The sequence below is a fragment of the Leuciscus leuciscus genome, assembly GCF_965113295.1.
Source record: "Leuciscus leuciscus genome assembly, chromosome: 1".
Lineage (NCBI taxonomy): Eukaryota > Metazoa > Chordata > Actinopteri > Cypriniformes > Leuciscidae > Leuciscus > Leuciscus leuciscus.
This window is the reverse complement of record NC_138725.1, coordinates 39,243,708-39,263,495: the sequence shown is the minus strand read 5'-3', so window position 1 is coordinate 39,263,495 and position 19,788 is coordinate 39,243,708. Positions and strand designations below refer to the sequence as shown.

Sequence of the window (19,788 nt, the reverse complement as noted above, 5' to 3'; positions counted from 1 at the left end):
CCCATAGTGAGATGAATACTCTGTGGCCCCTCTGAGAAAAGGCAACTGTTTTTTATATTCATGAACACAAATGTGTAGCCTATGTCAGGCCATACATTCACAAGGAACTATGCATGGACACTTGTTGTGGTGTTTCTACCCCTCAAAGTCCTCATGCCTCTCTATAAATGTTTTCTGTTAGCCCACTCTCTGCAAATGTCCAGCTATCAGTGTACTATTAATATTATACCAGGGTAATGAAAATGTAAAGTTCAGCAAACTGCTTTTCTCCTACAGCGGAACAGAAAATGTGCAGAGTACATGAGGTTCACACTACGTCAACTATTAACTTGCACACACGTGCAAGAAAGGGTCCCTATATGTGTTAATTTATTCACAGGGAAATAACATACTGTTGTTTTATGATCATGAGATCATTGTATTACATTTAATAATTACATTACATTCACTGATTGTTAAAAATGTTGACAGGCATTATTCATTAGCGGGGTTATGTTTTTTTTCTATTTTTATTTTTATTTTTTCTATTCTTAGTTCATAGTTTGTTCCTGTTTTGTTTAGTTGTGTAGTTTCAGTTTCTCTGACTATAGTTTTAGTTTTATAGTTTCAATTCATATATTGAAATTTGTATTTCATTATAGTTTATATCTTAATGTTAATATTTTCAAGCTGCCAAATGTGTTGTTTACTAGGGCTGGGCATTGACACAAATGACACGATTCGATTCGATTTCGATTCACAAACTTGCGGTTCAATTCGATTTCAATTCAAAATCAAATAATTGGGGCCTATCAGGTACAGTACATGGCAAATTTCCTTAAGGAAAATATATCTCTCAACTAATGCTTTAAAATATACATGGAACCCTAAATTTGTACATCACTATAATATTAAAGGTTAGAATTAACTGATTTGAAGGCTACTTGCATTTAAATTACTCATAAGGAACTTTTATAAAAATGTTATATTAATTTTGCTGTGAGCAGAAATGATCAGGGTTCAATAATTTTAAGGTATTTAAGCCATTGTGTAAAAAAGTATGATGTTTTATTTAGCATGCATGTAACCACTTAAATCATAGAAGGAACAAGCACATTTACAGCCAATACAGGCAATTTATCATAGGAAATATATGGATTTTAAAGCTTTTTAACAGTTATAGCGCCACCTATGGTCCGATCTCCATAAAATTTTGCATGCTTGTTTAGAATCGGTTATAGACATTTTCATGTTTATTTCCTGTTATATGCCGCATTTTTTCATGTGACCAAAGATTGAGCCCATTCTAGCTGCTATTCAATTGTATATGGTAGAAAATTTGACTATTAGTACTTTTTTATTCTACTTTTTGATATTACTATGATTGTATACCAAAATAATTATTAGGTCTAGCAAAGAAGGATTTTATCTTACAAAGCTATAAAATCCAGTGGCAAAATCAAAGCTTAAAAAAAAAAAAAGAGCCCAAGAAAGGATGACAGTGTCCGTCGGCCACCACAGAAGACCAATTTTGACCCAGGAAAAACCCTGTAATGCTGACAGATTTCTTTTGTGAGCCATCACTTAAAGTCACAAATAATCCTGGAGTTGGTGATGTGGTTAATGTGGATCCACCAGCTGAAAAGAAATCGTACAGTATCAATACATTTTAAGCGCGAGAGCTTGGTTAAACACGGAGAGAGTGACAAGCACAAAAAATGCCGGGACAAGTGTGTGGCAAACAAATCAGGTTGATCAGGTTCGATTATTAAGGCTTTTAATTGCCAGGATGCTGCCTGTCGTTCCGCTCTACTGGCAGAGCTAAACGTCAAATTTGGTGGGTGCTCCAAAATTTTTGCTACCAGTTCCAGTGCTACCAAGTAAAAAAGTTAATTTCGAGCTCTGAATGTATGTCAAAAATGTGGAAATGTGATGGTAATTTAAATGCTTTTGTGTACTTTTCGTGTTAAGATCGGACTATTTACCTGCAGGGAGTCGAACACAAGCACGTGAGGTGTAGACTTGAATAATGAATATAATGACAAGCGACAGCAGATTCCAGCAGGGTCCATTTTAAATTGACTGTTAGTTAATACTAACTTTATCCAGTGCTATTTTTGTTTTGTGTTTTAAAGTTTCCTGTAGCCTAATTGTTTTACGGAGCAGTTGCCGAGGGTCACATTACGCAATGCAAGCTGCTGGAATGGGCATACTTGACATAGCAGAAAAAGTGCCTGTAACATTTCCTTAGAAATGGATAAAGACTGTTATGGTATGATGAGTCTAAATAGAAAAAATATCCTCTAATTTTAATTAATTGGCTCTAACCTTCTGTTTATTGGCTATTAATCCCCCGGTTTCACAGACAGGGCTTAAACTAATCCCAGACTAAAATGTATACGTGAGCTGTTTTAACTGAAAGCAACTTGCACTGACATATCTTAAAAATATGTCAGTGCCATAGTTTTGTCTCAAGATGCACCCCAGTATTTATTCTAAGGCACAAAAAAAAAAAAAAAAAAACTATTTAAATTGAACTAACTAACTAACTAACTAACTAACTAACTAACTAACTAACTAACTAAGTAATGTTGATAGCACCTCTTACAGACAAGGAATGGTCACAAAGTGTCTTACAATAAAAAAAATTTAATAATAATAATAATATCAAAACAAATAAAATAACAGCTGTAGAAATACCATCAAACACCATAGAAATTTGGTGTTACGTCCGCGATATTAATGCGATATGGCTCAGCTTGTCAGTTAACTACGGCTCTTTGTAGTAAATGCCGCTCCATCTGAAAGCAGGTGATGGCGATTTACTACTAATCAAGGAACCGGCTTTACTGACGAGATGCGCATAACAATGTGATGCGATATATCGCCCTGTCGATCGACTGTCCTGCACAGTTTATCTCCAACCCTAATCAAACACACCTGAAGCAACCAATTAATGTCTTCAGGATAGCTTGGAAATTAAAGGCAGGTGTGTTTAATTAGGGTTGGAGATGAACTGTGCAGGACAGTCGATCGGCAGGAGCAGGGTTGGGCACCCCTGGTATAAAAAAAACCCCATACAAACAAAAATATTGTATTACAAACCAATTTATCATAAAAGTTATTATTGACATTTACCAGAGGTTCAGACGTTGATGTTTTATTGAAAATAATCAAGTTTAATGTCACTATTATGGAGATCAGTGTTTGCTTTAGTTGGGCTCCTGACCCTTGATTTTCTAAACTTAGATTTTCTCTGACTGCTTTAACTGTTTGTTTATAATACATATTCATTATGGCATGAAAATAAGAGAAAAAAAAATTATCACGTGTTGTTGGCTTAGATCAGGGGTGCCCAATCCTGCTCCTGCCGATAGACTGTCCTGCACAGTTCATCTCCAACCCTAATCAAACACACCTGCCTTTAATTTTCAAGTGATCCTGAAGACCTTAATTGGTTGCTTCAGGTGTGCTTGATTAGGGTTGGAGATTAACTGTGCAGGACAGTCTATCGGCAGGAGCAGGATTGGGCACCCCTGGCAGGCTACGTTCACACTGCAGGGCTTAATGCTCAATTCCGATTTTTTGAAAAAATTAAATTTTTTTGCAAGGCCGTTCACATTTCCAATTAAATGCGACCTTTTGTGATCTCCTGTGTGAACGTGAAATGACCCAGAAGTGACCCGCATGCGCAGAAGAGTACTCAGCGGTCAACGACGTCACTTGTTGTTTGCGGAAGTAGCTAAACTTTAACTGTGATTCTCTCACACACACACATACACACACACACACACACACACACACACACACACACACACGAGCGCGCGCAGCGACCGTTACACAAGAGCCAGACAGCAGCCGCTGACCTATCTAATATCAGATTCAGCACAAATAAGTTAACATAACGTATATATAATGGCCGTGGGCTTTTATTTTATTTTTTTAATTAACGGGCTCGTCGAGGTCGACCCGTTCGGCAGATTTACCTCAGCTCGACGAATATGCAGTCCGTTTTCAAACCGACGACTACTTCAACGCAGAATTATGACGTTTTTCGTGTATCAATGACGTGCGGGTCGGATACATGCGACCTGGCCGTTCAGACTGAAGTCGCATTTGAAAAGATCGGATATGTATCGGATTTGGGACCACATACCCAAGTGGCCTAGGTCGCATTTGAAAAGATCGGATCTGTGTCGTTCAGACTGTCATGAAAAGATCAGATACAGGTCGCATAGGGGCAAAAAAATCGGAATTGGGTCATTTCAGCCTGCAGTGTGAACGTAGCCTTATATGGTAACATAATCATCATGTACACTGTTAGACCTTACCGTTTTTTTTTACAGTAAAATACTGGCAACACTGTTGCCAGTAATTTACTGTTAATTGTGCAGTTCTTTACTGTAATCTACAGTATGTTACTGTAAAATGCACTAAAACTCGAGTTAACTAATTTCACTTGCAGAAACCTTAAATTGACCAACTGTCATTTACATGTATTAAACTAAAATGTATAATGCATTAATAACGTGAGCAAAGTATTACTGTGAACTTCTTTCATTTGAAACCACAACAAAACTTTTGTAAATAAAGAGATTTCCACTGGACCAGCAACTACACAGTCACCGCCTGTTAAATAAAGCAACATGCAGCATATCATCAATATTTGTAGATCTTCTCCTGGACTGAAGCACAGGCTCTACTCTTCTGCACAATGGTGACCCAAAAAACGAAATTTTACAGTAAACTACTGGCAACAGTGTTGCCAGTATAAACCTGTTTCATAACTTACAGTTTATTACTGTTAAAATACATTTTGTGGGTGTGTCTTTTTATCTTACACTGTTAACCCTTTCAACACCACAGGGAAATCCACACTACAAAGAGTAAAAAGTAACATTGAGACAGTGTTACAGTGAGATAATTAAGTGAATATAAGTGATTGTTGAGCATTAGTGATGAACACCTGCTGTTAATAAGCAGAATCATTGAAGAAAAGAGAAACACAAGAACAGAAAATAGAGAAACACAATAACTACGACTGACTTCCAGCCATTACACATTATTACACTTATTATTAACCAGTATGACTTTGTTTCTGTCATACAGAAATTGTTTTTGAAAATGTTTGTTTGAAGTTACCATTATAGAGATCAGTGCTTGCTTTAGTTGGGATGCTGATGCTAAAACATTTGTTTTTCTTTTGCTGCTTGAGCTGTGTTTTTGCAAGTCACATTTGTGCGCACACACAGTTTATGAATGATTGTGGTTGTAATGCTTATGATGACAAAATCATCATATTGCCTGTTCATTCACTAAGGAATTAATTCTTATTCATTCAGAGTTTTATCCTCGATCAAAAGTGTTACATTAGCACCACTGTGAAACTACAGCAATAAATTACTATGACTCATTTTTTTTAACACATCATGCATAAACCAAAAAAAAAAAAACAGAGCTACACTATATTTTAGAAACACAGAGATAGCACAATTTAGCACATTAATCTCAACAATGGTGGCAATATTTCTTTTTTTTTATTATTATTCATGCAGCAGTGCATGCTGGGAGTTTTACATTATCCTGGATCCCAGCATGCATTGCGACATGAAACTTTTCACCATTGTTGAGATTCATATGCTGATTGTGGATATCTGTGTGTCTGAACCAATTAAGAGTAAAATAAAATTGAATGAACTATATGATTGTTATTTTTCAGAAGACCTGATTATAGAAATATTGAATTCATTTTGTAGATACACAGATTTATGCTAAAAATGACATATAATATATACAGGAAAAATCTGAAAATCAGATAGTCCAAGATGATTGTGACATCATCACAAAAGAACAAAAACACCTGATCAACTATCTCTTGACTTTTTCTTGCCATATCAAATGTGTTTTATAAACTCACTGTTACAGCAGTCAGAGAGAGATCAATGGTAAGAAGTCAAGGGACAAGAGACCAACTAAAGCAAATACTGATCTCCATTATGGTGACAACAAATTTTATTATTAACTAAATCTCTGTTAATTCTCAACAATAACTTTTGTACATGTATGAAAGAAATAATCATAAACTGGTTTGTAAACTGGTTTCACACTCAGTGTTACTGGAAGTCAGTTGTAGTTCTTGTGTTTCTCTTTTTTCTGTTCTTGTTTCTCTGTCCTTCAGTGATTCTGCTTATCAGGTGTTCATCAGTTTCTCAATTCACTCACTACTTTTCATTCACTCTGTCAAGTGGACTATATTAGTGAACTAATGTAGGGAATAGTGAATGAGGGTTTAGGTTGTGATTGGGAAAACAGCCTCTGAGTGTCGATTTTGAGCACTGTTCATTTACAGTATATTCCTGTAGGCTATTTTTGTTTTCTAGGGTATATTACTGTTTTAATGGAAAAGGGTATGATACTGTCTGAATTACAGCTTTTTTTACAGCAAGGGTTAACAGTGTAGTGGTCTGATTCTGATCTCAAAAAGAGTCTTATCTTTCATTGTTATTTGCTTAATACTAACATATTTAAAATTTTTAAGTTTAATAACTTTGTGACACAACCGCATGCAAGCCAGCAGTGACAAAAAGATAAAGTGAATAATTTTAAGAATAAATTGTGTACAAAAAAAATTATATTTCTGAACTATATGGTTTAGAGCAACACAGACATCAATAATCAGCGTATGAATCTCAACAACGGTGACAATTAACACAATAATCATATAAAACTCTGAACATCACAAAACAAGCTACTAAAAAGTTGCAACAAAAACAACAGCAAAAATGAAAGCAGATAATAATAATAAAAGAAAATACTAAGGCAGTTCAGCATAATTTATTCACATTGCAATGCATGCTGGGAGATACTGATGAGTTTTGAATGATGACTCCCATCATGCACTGCACTGCACCGTTGTTGAGATTCATATGCTGATCAATAAATATTGATGTATGTGTGTGTTTGAAAGACACAGTAATTCAAACCTTCATCGTGCACAATATTCACACTGATGGATCACATACTGTAAAAACATAGGGCTACTGCAATCAATAATGTATAATTAATGAACCATAATCAAAAGGAATACTTTGTATGAGCTCAGTGAATCAGGCCTCTACATTATGATTATATCATCATCAGTAAATAGTCAATATCACCTAACTAATTTTCTCTCTGATTTTCTTGCCATAACCAACATGTTTTATAATCACAGAGTTACAGCTGACAGAGTTAAACTAATAGTAGAATACTAAGGGTCAAGAGCCCAAATAATGCAAACACCGATTACCATCATGGTGACTTCAAATGAAACAATAAATCATCAACATCTAAACCTCTGTTCATTCTCAAACAGAACTGTAGACGTCTGACAGAAATAAAGTCAATCTGGTTAATAAGTGAAGCTGGTAATGCTGTTTGTGGAGTTGTTTAATCCTCTGATGAGATCTTCACAGATTTAATGTTTTTTATCTTCAGTTGATCTAAGGCTGTTGCTGAAGTCAGTTGTAGTTCTTGTGTTTCTGCTCGTCGCTTCTCTTTTTCTGTTCTTGTTATTTCTCTAAATTGACATTCCTTGCGTGACACTTCACAATTGATTTTATTTCATTTAAATAATTATGTTTCTTCTTAGTTTTTGTTATCAGTTATGTACATTTGGGGTTTATATTACATCATATATTTTTTAATGAATGTTTATGGCATTATTTGGAGTCATGTGTGTGTCACCATTTGTGTGTATGACACTGTGCACCTTCTTTATATTAACATGTGCCTCAGTTTGTGGATTACTAATAGTGGTGAACTTTGATTCATCAGGTGGTTTTCTTTTTTACCGCCTGACTTATGAAGATTATCAGTATATTATAAAGGTTTAAAGCAGATTTTAATACTTTAGTGAAAATAATTGATAACGTTTATTGGTTAATGAAATGTAAGGGTTGTCCAGTGAAATCTAAAAGGTTACTACTGAATTTGTTATGGTAAAGTACTGGGAACCACAGTTGATGTTTTTTACCACACATTTAAGTCCTTCTGAGTTTTTTTTTTTTTTTTTTGCCGTAAATTTAAGTCCAAAATAAGGTTGCTGCCATATTTTTTTATGGTAAAATACTGGCAACCAAGGTGCCGGGTTTTTTTACCTTTTTTTTTTTTTTTTTTTTTTTTTTTTTTTTTTTTTTACAGTGTAAGATATAACATTTTAACTCAAACATTTTGAGGATGTTTTGGGAATGTGTTGAGATAACATATTATCAGAGGTGGGTAATCCAGGGGCCAAAGAGTAAAAGTCCTGCCATATGTTTATTCCACCCATGAACTCAGTCAGCTGATTTCACTAATTAGTTATCTCTCCTGTCTGAATTAGCAAATCCAGGTGATTGGAACAAAATACTGATGAGGACTTTTACTTTCTGAACCTGGACTTTACACCTCTGCATAGCAATGCCACATGTCAGCCAAGAGCAAAGAAATAAACCAGAACTGGACCTTATCGTAGCCAAAAAATCTGTGTATATTAAATATGGAGTAATTTCAGCCACAGCAAGGGCGTAGGTTTGGCCTCAGCTTTGGTGGGGACATCCCCCTCCCCCTCCCCCTCCCCCTGGAATGAGTTTTCTATATGTAATTAAATAATGAACAAATGAATAAAATACACACGTATCATAGTATGCATTCAACATAACAAATCCATTATTATTATCTATTATTATTATTATTATCCATGATTACAGTATTCAATTAATACTAAAATTGTATCTACTATTCTATATCAAATTCTATTGATATATTCTATTCTTAAATATTAAATTCTTAGGCTACACTCACTCACAAATACATTACATAAATAGAATGTAGAAACGAAAAATGTCTCAGATCCACTGTTTATGTTGACTGCAAGATTCTAAGTTAAGGTCAGCTAATTAACATTCAGTGACTTGCTAACGTAGCATTCTATCATGATAGCGTGACTTCTATGAGTCTATCAGTGCTGCACAGCCTAATCAATACTCTTAACCTTAGTTGAAAGATTGCTGCTGCTAGGTTTAACTGTAACAACATGGTAACACATACTATCACCAATCAATACTATTTTCCACAGTAGAATCTGCATTTGAAAGCCTGGTCAGTCACTACTACTGCTAGTTTATTTGTGTGGCTAGTTATTTTGCCTACTTACACTCTGCTTTATGAAAAAGCTTCGTATGTCCCCTTTCTTCTTCTTGGGTGGCATAGCTGATCTATCTACAAAGTACAAAAAGTGGCAAAAAACGGAATATTACAATGTTTTACTCTGGCCTTTGTATGTGGCAGAGAGACAGCCCTGGTAACTTACCGTCGGCGGCGTCGTCGTCGACGCGCGCGCGCACACACACACACACACACACACACACACACACACACACACACACACACACACACACACACACACACACACACACACACACACACACACACACACACACACACACACACACACACACACACACACACACACACACACACACACACACCACCCGCTCGCTGCCAGTGCAAGCACAAAAGCCTGTCAGATACACCGCCGCCAATCAAATTACGGCGTTTCTTGTACTGTCGTTGTTTTGGCCGTTGGAATCGATCCAAATAGCAGCGCAAAGATCCAAATAGCAGTTCAAAGGAGCTTGCTAAATATTGGTGGGGACAAATTTGTCATCTCAAAATATTGATTGGGACTAGTACCTAGCGTCCCCCCCTAAACCTACGCCCATGAGCCACAGCCTTAGATGAAATCAACTGAAGAGAAAAGAAGAAATTAAATCTGTGAAGATCTCAGCAGAGGAGGATTAAACAACTCCACAAACAGCATTACCAGCTTCACTTATTACTAACCAGACTGACTTTATTTCTGTCAGACGTCTACAAAAGTTTTATTGAGAATTAACAGAGGTTTAACTCTGTGTTTAATTTGAAGTCACCATAACAGTGATTAGTGTTTGCATTAGTTGGGCTCTTAACTCTTATTATATATTTTGTCATTTTTAGCCATTGTGACAGTGTGTTTGTCAAACACATTTGCAGCAGCAAAGAAAGCTAAAGTGAAATGAGATCAGGTGATGATGGTTACCTGTTGATGGTTTTATAATCATCATGAAATAGACTGACTGATGTATTTAAATCTAACAATTATGTTGTCACAATCATATTTTTTTTTCACAACACAATCTCTGTGTTACTGCAGTATGAGATCCATCAATATTATAATAATCAGTTAGAAGACTTTAACAAACGTGAGCATGCAAATGTCAGTTCAATGTGACACACACACAGATATCAACAATCAGCGTATGAATCTCAACAATGGTGACAATCAAAAGTACTTTGCTGCAATGCATGCTGGGTACAAGCATAGTACAAAACTCCCAGCATGCATTGCAACATGAATAAATTATGCAGCTGAATTGTCCTATAATTTTGTTTGATTCTAAATATTTGCTTTCATTTTTTGCTGTTGTTTTTGTTGTGAATTGGTAGCTTTTCAGTGATGTTCTGAATTAATCTGTTTATCTAAATATTTGTGATTGTCACCATTGTTGAGATTCATACACTGATTGTTGATATCTGTGTGTGTCAGCGTAGGCTATTTGTATAATTTAATCTTTGTTAAAATATTTAAACCGATTATATTGCTGGTTCTCATGCTGCAGTGACATAAGGTTTCTGATGTGAATAAACATAATTGTTTATGTTTCATGATGATTAAAGAACCATCAACAGGTAACATCATCACCTGATCTCATTCCACTTTAGCTTTCTTTGCTGCTGTAAATGTGTTTGACAAACACACTGTCACAGCAGCCAAAACAGACAATAGATATAATAACGGTTTAGAGCCCAACTAATGGAAACACTAATCACTGTTATGGTGACTTCAAATAAAACAGAGTTAAACCTCTGTTAATTCTCAATAAAACCTTTTGTAGACGTCTGACAGAAATAAAGTCAGTCTGGTTAGTAATAAGTGAAGCTGGTAATGCTGTTTGTGGAGCTGTTTAATCCTCCTCTGCTGAGATCTTCACAGATTTAATGTCTTCTTTTCTCTTCAGTCGATTTCATAAAGTGCTTTCACATCTGTACTTCGGTTCATTTGGTCCAGACCAAGGGCGAAAAATTATACTTTGTAGCATTTTTAAGGCGTTTTGGTTCCTTTTCAAACCACACTGATCGCTCTGGTCCGAATCAGTTTATGAGTTGATAAAACGAACCAAAATGCAGTCACGTGACAACATCCACATCACTCGGAACGCATTTCCATAACTGCACTTCGTTTGGTCAGAGTTAACGTGCGGGAAAATTTCAACAGAACTCCCGGAAGTAAACAAAGAGGTGGAAAATCCGGCAGACAACACGCCGCTGTTTACTACGGAGAGACGACTGCGTGTGCTGATTGTATCCTTGGTCATAATTTTTCATATAGTTTGTCTACACCACTTTAGACAAACAATAATATTTGAGAATGAACCGAGGATGCAGCTCGAAAATAATGTTAATAATAATTTCAATCAGGCTCCGCATCTCCTCACAATTCCAAGTTTGTCCGCGAGCTGCAAACTGTCAACAAACATTTCCCCTCATCCTATAATGCACAACGCAGCTGACTACGGCAACTGGCTTAGTCCAAAAATGCACAGTTCTTTGGCAGTTGGTTCTGTTCGAGTAGGGCTGGGCGATATATCGCACGATATTGTTATGCGCATCTCGTCAGTAAAGCCGGTTCCTTGATTAGTAGTAAATCACCATCACCTGAAGGAGAAAATCACAAATTGTAAGTTACCATTATTGTGATGGGTGTTTGCTTTAGTTGGGCTCTTGACCCTTTTATGTGTTCTCTAGATTTTGTTTGGCTCTTGTATCTGAGTTATAACTGCCAGATGAACAAAGAATAAAGTGATCTGATGGAGTTGGTTATATTATGACAATCATCATTTGAGCTTGATTACTGAACTCCTTATTTCTGACTTAAATTTATGTTGTTGACCACAGAATAACAGTGATTCTGCATAAATATCCAGAATTTTAGATGTAATATAAAGGATTTCTTAAAAGTTTAAAAAAAAAAAATATTTCTGTTAGGCACACACAGACATCAAAATTCGGTCTATGCATCTCAACAATGGTGACGAGCAGAATATTCAATTACGAAAAGTAAATTACATAGGCAATTCAGATCATAATTTATTCATACCGCAATGCATGATGGGAGCCATTAATGAGTTGTGATTGGTGGCAGACACTGCAACATGCTTTATTATTGTCACCATTGTTGAGATTCACAGACTGATTATTGATGTCTGTGTTTCTAAAAAATTATTTTAAAGTATTTTGATCAGAACAATGTTTATTAAATATAATGGGTTATAAGAAATATGCTGTAGAATCACAAAGCTGCTGCTAACAAGGTAAAGCAAACTATCTCAATAAATTTCAATTTTCAGATCACAGCATGATTATGTCAAAACATAACCAACACTATCAGATCACACTTTTCTTTGTTCATTTGACTGTTATAAATCAATAACAGCAGACAAACAAAATTTAAAGTGAATGTATAAGGAAAGGGTCCAACTAAAGCAAACACTGATCGCCAAAACGGTGGCTTACAATTTGAGATTTTCTCCTTCAGTGATTCTGTTTGTAACATCAGGTGTCTTCAATAATGATCAATCATCACTAAATTAATCACTTAATTATCTCATTAACTTTAACACTCTTGAGTGTTAACCCCCTGGGGTTTGGCTGTATCGCCGGCGATACCAGCTCGCTTTTTTTTTTATCAGTTCAAAAGAGATTCAGTTTGCTCTGTTGACTTTGATATTACAAACAAGTTTCATACATCAATCGATTCTGTTAAATGTGTATTATTTTTGTGTATACTCACAATAAAAACAAAGTGTTGTGCTTTTTGCCAAATAAAGAAAAATAAACACGAAGCGAGTTCTGCTTTCTCTCTGTCAGTGAAGTCCATTCTGAAACGCGTCTGAAAATGAACAATAACTCAGCGAATACTCAGTCAAACAGGCACACAGACACACAGGCATGAAGCTTGAATTATCTTCTTTTAAATGAAGTAATTTATATAAAAAATATATATTCTCTGTGTATGTAATCTTTATGAAAAGAGAGAGATGTCAGTCGTTCTCATCTCAGCTCATTACGTTTTAATCTGCCCCGCTCACGGAGAGCACGCGCTATTCAAACGCAAATGACTGAGGCGATCCCATACAAACTGTGAACGCCCACATATCAGCTCGAGAAAACACATCAAGTTTATTGAGATCATTGAACTTGTTTACACTGTCTTGCAGCGCTGTGAGGAATAATAATAATGGAAAACGTACCTCAGAAGCAGGGGCGTCATGCAAGCCAAAATTCTGGGGGGGGCACAATCTGAGACGTTGCAATTGTTTTCTGACGGGTGATATGGATCATGTTAGGAGGGGTCAGGGGGTTTCTCCCCCTGAATTTTTTTTAATTCTGGCTGCTAAACATACCATTTCAATGCAGTTTGGGAGGGACAGAAATACCTTAACGGAGCTAGCAGCAACCCTCCTCTATCTGAGGACTAAGTTAAAGTATCTATTTTGTAAGTTTATGTAAAAAACAGGTTGATGAAAGAACGGTAAGCTCAAATTCAAAAGCTTTTGAAGTCTACTTCATTAAAGCATGTTTACACACACGCTTACTGTACACTTAGGCCTACTACACATGATTTTAAAAACAGTACCATTGCAGTTTTTATGTTATGAAAATTGGTATGTGACCTAAGAACGATCTTACATTAAAGGTACATAAAGGTGCTGAGGTCTGACTTTGTGGTGCTCTGAAATTAAGTTATTTTAATACTAATATGTGATGAAGGACTTTGAAAGAAGTTTGACAGATTTCAGTGCTGAATAAGGTTAACACTACCCCGTTTATTTGAAAATGGTTAATATTTGACAGAAATGTAAAAAAGTAATCAAAACCGATCAGATAACGTTACTATGGCTTTGTATGGCAGTAACGTTAGCCAACTAGTTTACGGTTAGACTAGGCTAGCTATCGATAACGTTACACTGACACAACTTAAGTTAATGCTCTGAATTCGCAGCTAATATCAAATCCATAACTTTTTGATCAAGTTAAAATTTCCAGGTCAACCACAAATAATCCCACACTACCTTTTAATATCATCCGATAACTAATTCAATGCCGATTTGTTGCTTTGCCCACTTACCACTTCAAGACCATCTGTAAAACATTGCCAGCTCAACGTGCAAGACGAGTGAGTTGCTTGAACATACACAGCAAAGATTCGCGTAGCGCTCTAGATTTGATATACACAGACACCATATTAGGAAAAAGGGGCGGGCTGATGCATTGCTGACCGATTTATTACACATCCAGAAGAAAACATTTGAGTCGTTATAGGCTCTGGTATATTATGGAGCATAATAGGAATAAAGTTGTGACATAAAAATTATCAGGGAGGAAAAATCTGAGGGGGCACGTGCCCCCTCACTTTGAATGGGCATGACGCCACTGCTCAGAAGTGCTGGTATTTCGAGGAGCAACGGATGGAATACTGTAGTAAGTTTTTTTTCATTCTCAAGTGAATCGCGTTTCTGTGTGAATGAATGAACGGCAGAGATGCGCTGTTTACCACAACTCGCAAAAAGACGGTTTAAATTTGAATTGCGTTTCTGTGTGTGAATGAATGATCTGCTTTTAGCAAACTATTTTGCTATACTGAGTAAAAATCGACTGAAATATGTTGAAATAAAATGTATTTGTATAAGCAACGTATTAAACTGCAAATTAACATTTATATTCCTTATAATAAAAACGAAAGACCTATGTTACAGACAAATGAAAGACAACATTTCGTTGACTAGTTTTGGATAGATTACACATTTTTACTGTAAAATATCTGCCACCTCAAATAAGCTTTTGTTTGCCAATTTTTGCTAATATGTTAAATATAGTATGTTTTGTCAATGTAGGCTATATTCGAAGTAATGAATCCTTAACTTTGAAATATGTATGATAAAATGAATACTTTAGTTTTTACAAAGAAAGATTACACTTCAATTGTTGTTGTAATTGTAACCTTTTTAATAAAAAATATATTTACAAGGTAGATGTAAACAAATTTTAAAAGGTAAATATAAGCCTTTTCTTTAAATAATTTTTATTGTGTTTTATTATTGACAAATTTGGGGAGAGGATACATATTCCCAAACTGAAAATACAGTATGAGAATTAACTGCACAATTACTAGACATGTTTTCCTTGGATATTATACAATTTGCAAGCAAAATTTGTAAAAAAATAAATAAAAAATAAATAAATAATTGACATGCTTCCAACTGTGAACCAATTTGGTAGAATATATATATATATATATATATATATATATATATATATATATATATATATATTGCTCTTGCATTCATTCTTGTGGCTATAGGTGACACACCTGAATGAATGGCTCATTAAGTATGCGGGCCCCATTGTCTCCTCAGGTGTGAATCACTAAATATGCATGATGCTGTTGAATTGTTGACGCCCCTTGCGCATATTGTCTTTACAAACAAAAAGTGTTTTACAAGATTTAAATCAATGTATTGTGTTATGTGAATGATAAGGGCAGGATGATTTTCACATCATTTTGAAGAAAAAACTCTAGGCGACGACATCCATTAGTCAAAAGTCTTATTGTCACATATTTAGTATGTGTTTTGTGGCCTTATTTCAGAAACTTTAGTTTTTAGTTTTTTCAATAACCATGCATAAACATTATTCTCTCAATAATACAAACATGTACATGCATGTTGCTCACATATTATGGTAGCCCTGTTTGTGCTAAATAGAGTGTAATTATACCTTTGCCATTAATATGTTTATAAGCAACTGAAAAAAGCACAAATGTCAGGGCATTTCAGAACATCTCAAGGACCCCAAAAACCACTCAGACCCCAGAGGGTTAATTTAACACTGGAGTTTTTGCTGTGTAGTAAATGCCGCTCCATCTGAAAGCAGGTGATGGCGATTTACTACTAATCAAGGAACCGGCTTTACTGATGAGATGCGCATAACAATATCGTGCGATATATCGGCCAGCCCTATGTTCGAGGTCGGATCACGTTCTCACCACAAACGAACCGCTCCAGAGTAGGGCTGGGCGATTTAAATCGCGATATTGTTATGCGCATCTCATCAGTAAAGCCGGTTCCTTGATTAGTAGTAAATCGCCATCACCTGCTCTCAGATGAAGCGGCATTTACTACAAAGAGCCGTAGTTAACTGACAAGCTGAGCCAAATCACATCAATATCGCGGACGTATCGCCAGCGATTTTTAATGCGATATGGCTCAGCTTGTCAGTTAACTACGGCTCTTTGTACACAGCAAAACCTCCAGTGTTAAATTAACACCCCTGGGAGTGTATGAGTCCACACTCAAGAGTGTTTAAGTTAATGATATAATTAAGTGATTAATTTAGTGATGATTGAACATTATTGAAGACACCTGATGTTAACAAGCAGAATCACTGAAGGAGAAAATCTCAAATTGTAAGTTACCATTATTGTGATGGGTAGTTGCTTTAGTTGGGCTCTGAGCCTTTCGTGTGTTGGCTACTTTAGATTTTGTTTGACGGTTGTATCTGAGTTAAAACTGCCAGTTGAACAAAGAATAAAAAGTGATCTGTGTTGGATATATTATGACAATCATCATTTGAAATTGATCACTGAGCTCATTAAGATCCTTCTTTCTGAATTCGATTTATGTTGTTGGTTAAAGCATAACTGTGAATCTGAATAAATGGCCAGAATTTTTTATATAATAAAAAGGATTTCTTAAAAGTTTTTAAAAGAAAAATCATTCTTTTAGGCACACACAGATGTCAAGATTCAGTCTATGCATCTCAACAATGGTGAGGAGCAGAATATTCAATGAGGAAAAGTAAATTACATAGACAATTCAGATCATAATTTATTCATACCGCAATGCATGATGGGAGCCATTAATGAGTTGTGATTGGTGGCAGCCACTGCAACATGCTTTATTATTGTCACCATTGTTGAGATTCACAGTCTGATTATTGATGTCTGAATGTCTTTTTGATCAGAGCAATGCTTATTAAATATTTTGAATAATAAGTAAAGTCCTGATAATTATAGGCTGAAGAAACACAAAACTACTGCTAACAAGTTAAACCAAACTATCTTAATATGTTTCACTTTTCAGATCACAGCATGATTATGTCAAAACATAACCAACACTATAAGATAACATTTTACTTTGTTCATTTAACTGTTATAAATCAATAACAGCAGACAAACATCAGTAAATATTAAAGTAAACATATAATGGTCAAGAGCCCAACTAAAGCAAACACCCATCACCTTAATGGTAACTTACAATTTGTGATTTTCTCCTTCCGTGATTCTGCTTGTTAACATCAGGTGTCTTCAATAATGCTCAATCATCACTAAATTAATCACTTAATTATCTCCTCGGCCCTAAATGCCGCTCCATCTGAAAGCAGGTGATGGTGATTTACTACTAAATCAAGGAACCGGCTTTACTGACGAGATGCGCATAACAATATCAATAACTAGCTGGGCGATTTAAATCGCGATATTGTTATGCGCATCTCGTCAGTAAAGCCGGTTCCTTGATTAGTAGTAAATCGCCATCACCTGCTTTCAGATGGAGCAGAATTTACTACAAAGAGCCGTAGTTAACTGACAAGCTGAGCCATATCGCATCAATATCGCGGACGTATCGCCAGCGATAATTAATGCGATATGGCTCAGCTTGTCAGTTAACTACGGCTCTTTGTACACAGCAAAAACTCCAGTGTTAAATTAACACTCCTGGGAGTGTATGAGTCCACACTCAAGAGTGTTTAAGTTAATGAGATAATTAAGTGATTAATTTAGTGATGATTGAACATTATTGAAGACACCTGATGTTAACAAGCAGAATCACTTTAGGAGAAAATCTCAAATTGTAATCCACCGTTATGGCGATCAATGTTTGCTTTAGATGGACTCTTGACCCATATATTATTAACTTTAGATTTTGTTTGTCTGCTGTATCTGAGTTATAACTGCCAGATGAACAAAGAAAAAAAGTGATCTGATGTTGTTGGTTATATTATGACAATCATCATTTGAACTTGATCACTGAACTCATTAAAATCCTTCTTTCTGACTTTGATTTATGTTGTTGGTTACAGCATAACTGTGAATCTGCATAAATGCCCAGAATTTTTGATATAATATAAAGGATTTCTTAAAAGATGTTTAAAAAAAAATCATTCTTTTAGGCACACACAGACCTCAAGATTCAGTCTATGCATCTCAACAATGGTGACGAGCAGAATATTCCATTAGGAAAAGTAAATTACATAGACAATTCAGATCATAATTTATTCATACCGCAATGCATGATGGGAGCCATTAATGAGTTGTGATTGGTGGCAGCCACTGCAACATGCTTTATTATTGTCACCATTGTTGAGATTCACCGGCTGATTATTGATTTCTGTGTTTTAAATGAATTTATCTGAATGTATTTTGATCAGAACAATGTTTATTAAATATTTTGAATTATAAGTAAAGTGCTGATAATCATAGGCTGAAGAATCACAAAACTGCTGCTAACAAGTTAAACCAAACTATCTCAATAAGTTTCCTTTTTCAGATCACAGTATGATTATGTCAAAACATAACCAACACTATAAGAAAAAATTATACTTTGTTCATTTAACTGTTATAAATCAATAACAGCAGACAAACAACAGTAAATATTAAAGTAAACATATAATGGTCTAGAGCCCAACTAAAGCAAACACCCATCACCTTAATGGTAACTTACAATTTGTGATTTTCTCCTTCAGTGATTCTGCTTGTTAACATCAGGTGTCTTCAATAATGCTCAATCATCACTAAATTAATCACTTAATTCTCTCATCAGCCCTAAATGCCGCTCCATCTGAAAGCAGGTGATGGCGATTTACTACTAATCAAGGAACCGGCTTTACTGACGAGATGCGCATAACAATATCGCGATTTAAATCGCCCAGCCCTACGCCCAGCCCTACTCCAGAGTTCGTTTCAAAGCGTACCGAGACCACCTCTTCCAGGAGGTCTCGGTACGCCTGTTTGGTCCGCTTTTGGTGCGCACCCGAGTGCGATTGCCGCATTCACACCTGCCCAAACGAACCGCACCAACAGGGAAAACAAACTCTAGTGCGATTCAACCGAACTAAATGAGGCAGGTGTGAAAGCACCCTAAGATTGTGGCTGAAATTACTCCATATTTAACACCGATTTTTTGGCTACGATAAGGTCCAGTTCTGGTTTATTTCTTTGCTCTTGGCTGACATGTGGCATTGCTATGCAGAGGTGTAAAGTCCAGGTTCAGAAAGTAATAGTCCTCCTCAGTATTTTGTTCCAATCACCTGGATTTGCTAATTCAGACAGGAGAGATAACTAATTAGTGAAATCAGCTGACTGAGTTCATGGGTGGAATAAACATATGGCAGAACTTTTACTCTTTGGCCCCTGGATTACCCACCTCTGCATATTATACAATGTTCTCAATAAAACATTGGCATACGGTTCCATAATAACAGAGGAGGAACATTATCAAATCAACGTTCATAAAATATTTAGAGTTTTTTTTTGGGCCTGAGATGATTTTGATAAAAATCTGTGTGTTTTTGATAAAACGTTCTTGTAATGTGACATGTCAACAAAACTACACAGCAAAAACTCTCCTGGGA

At 35.8% G+C, this 19,788-nt stretch overlaps 1 long non-coding RNA gene across 1 annotated transcript in view; it reads right to left on the bottom strand.

Annotated features, from left to right (window-relative positions):
- LOC309508103 overlaps positions 1–19,788 on the bottom strand; it is a 140,958-nt gene that overhangs the window by 56,819 nt on the left and 64,351 nt on the right. The gene's annotated exons all lie outside the window — the stretch shown is intronic.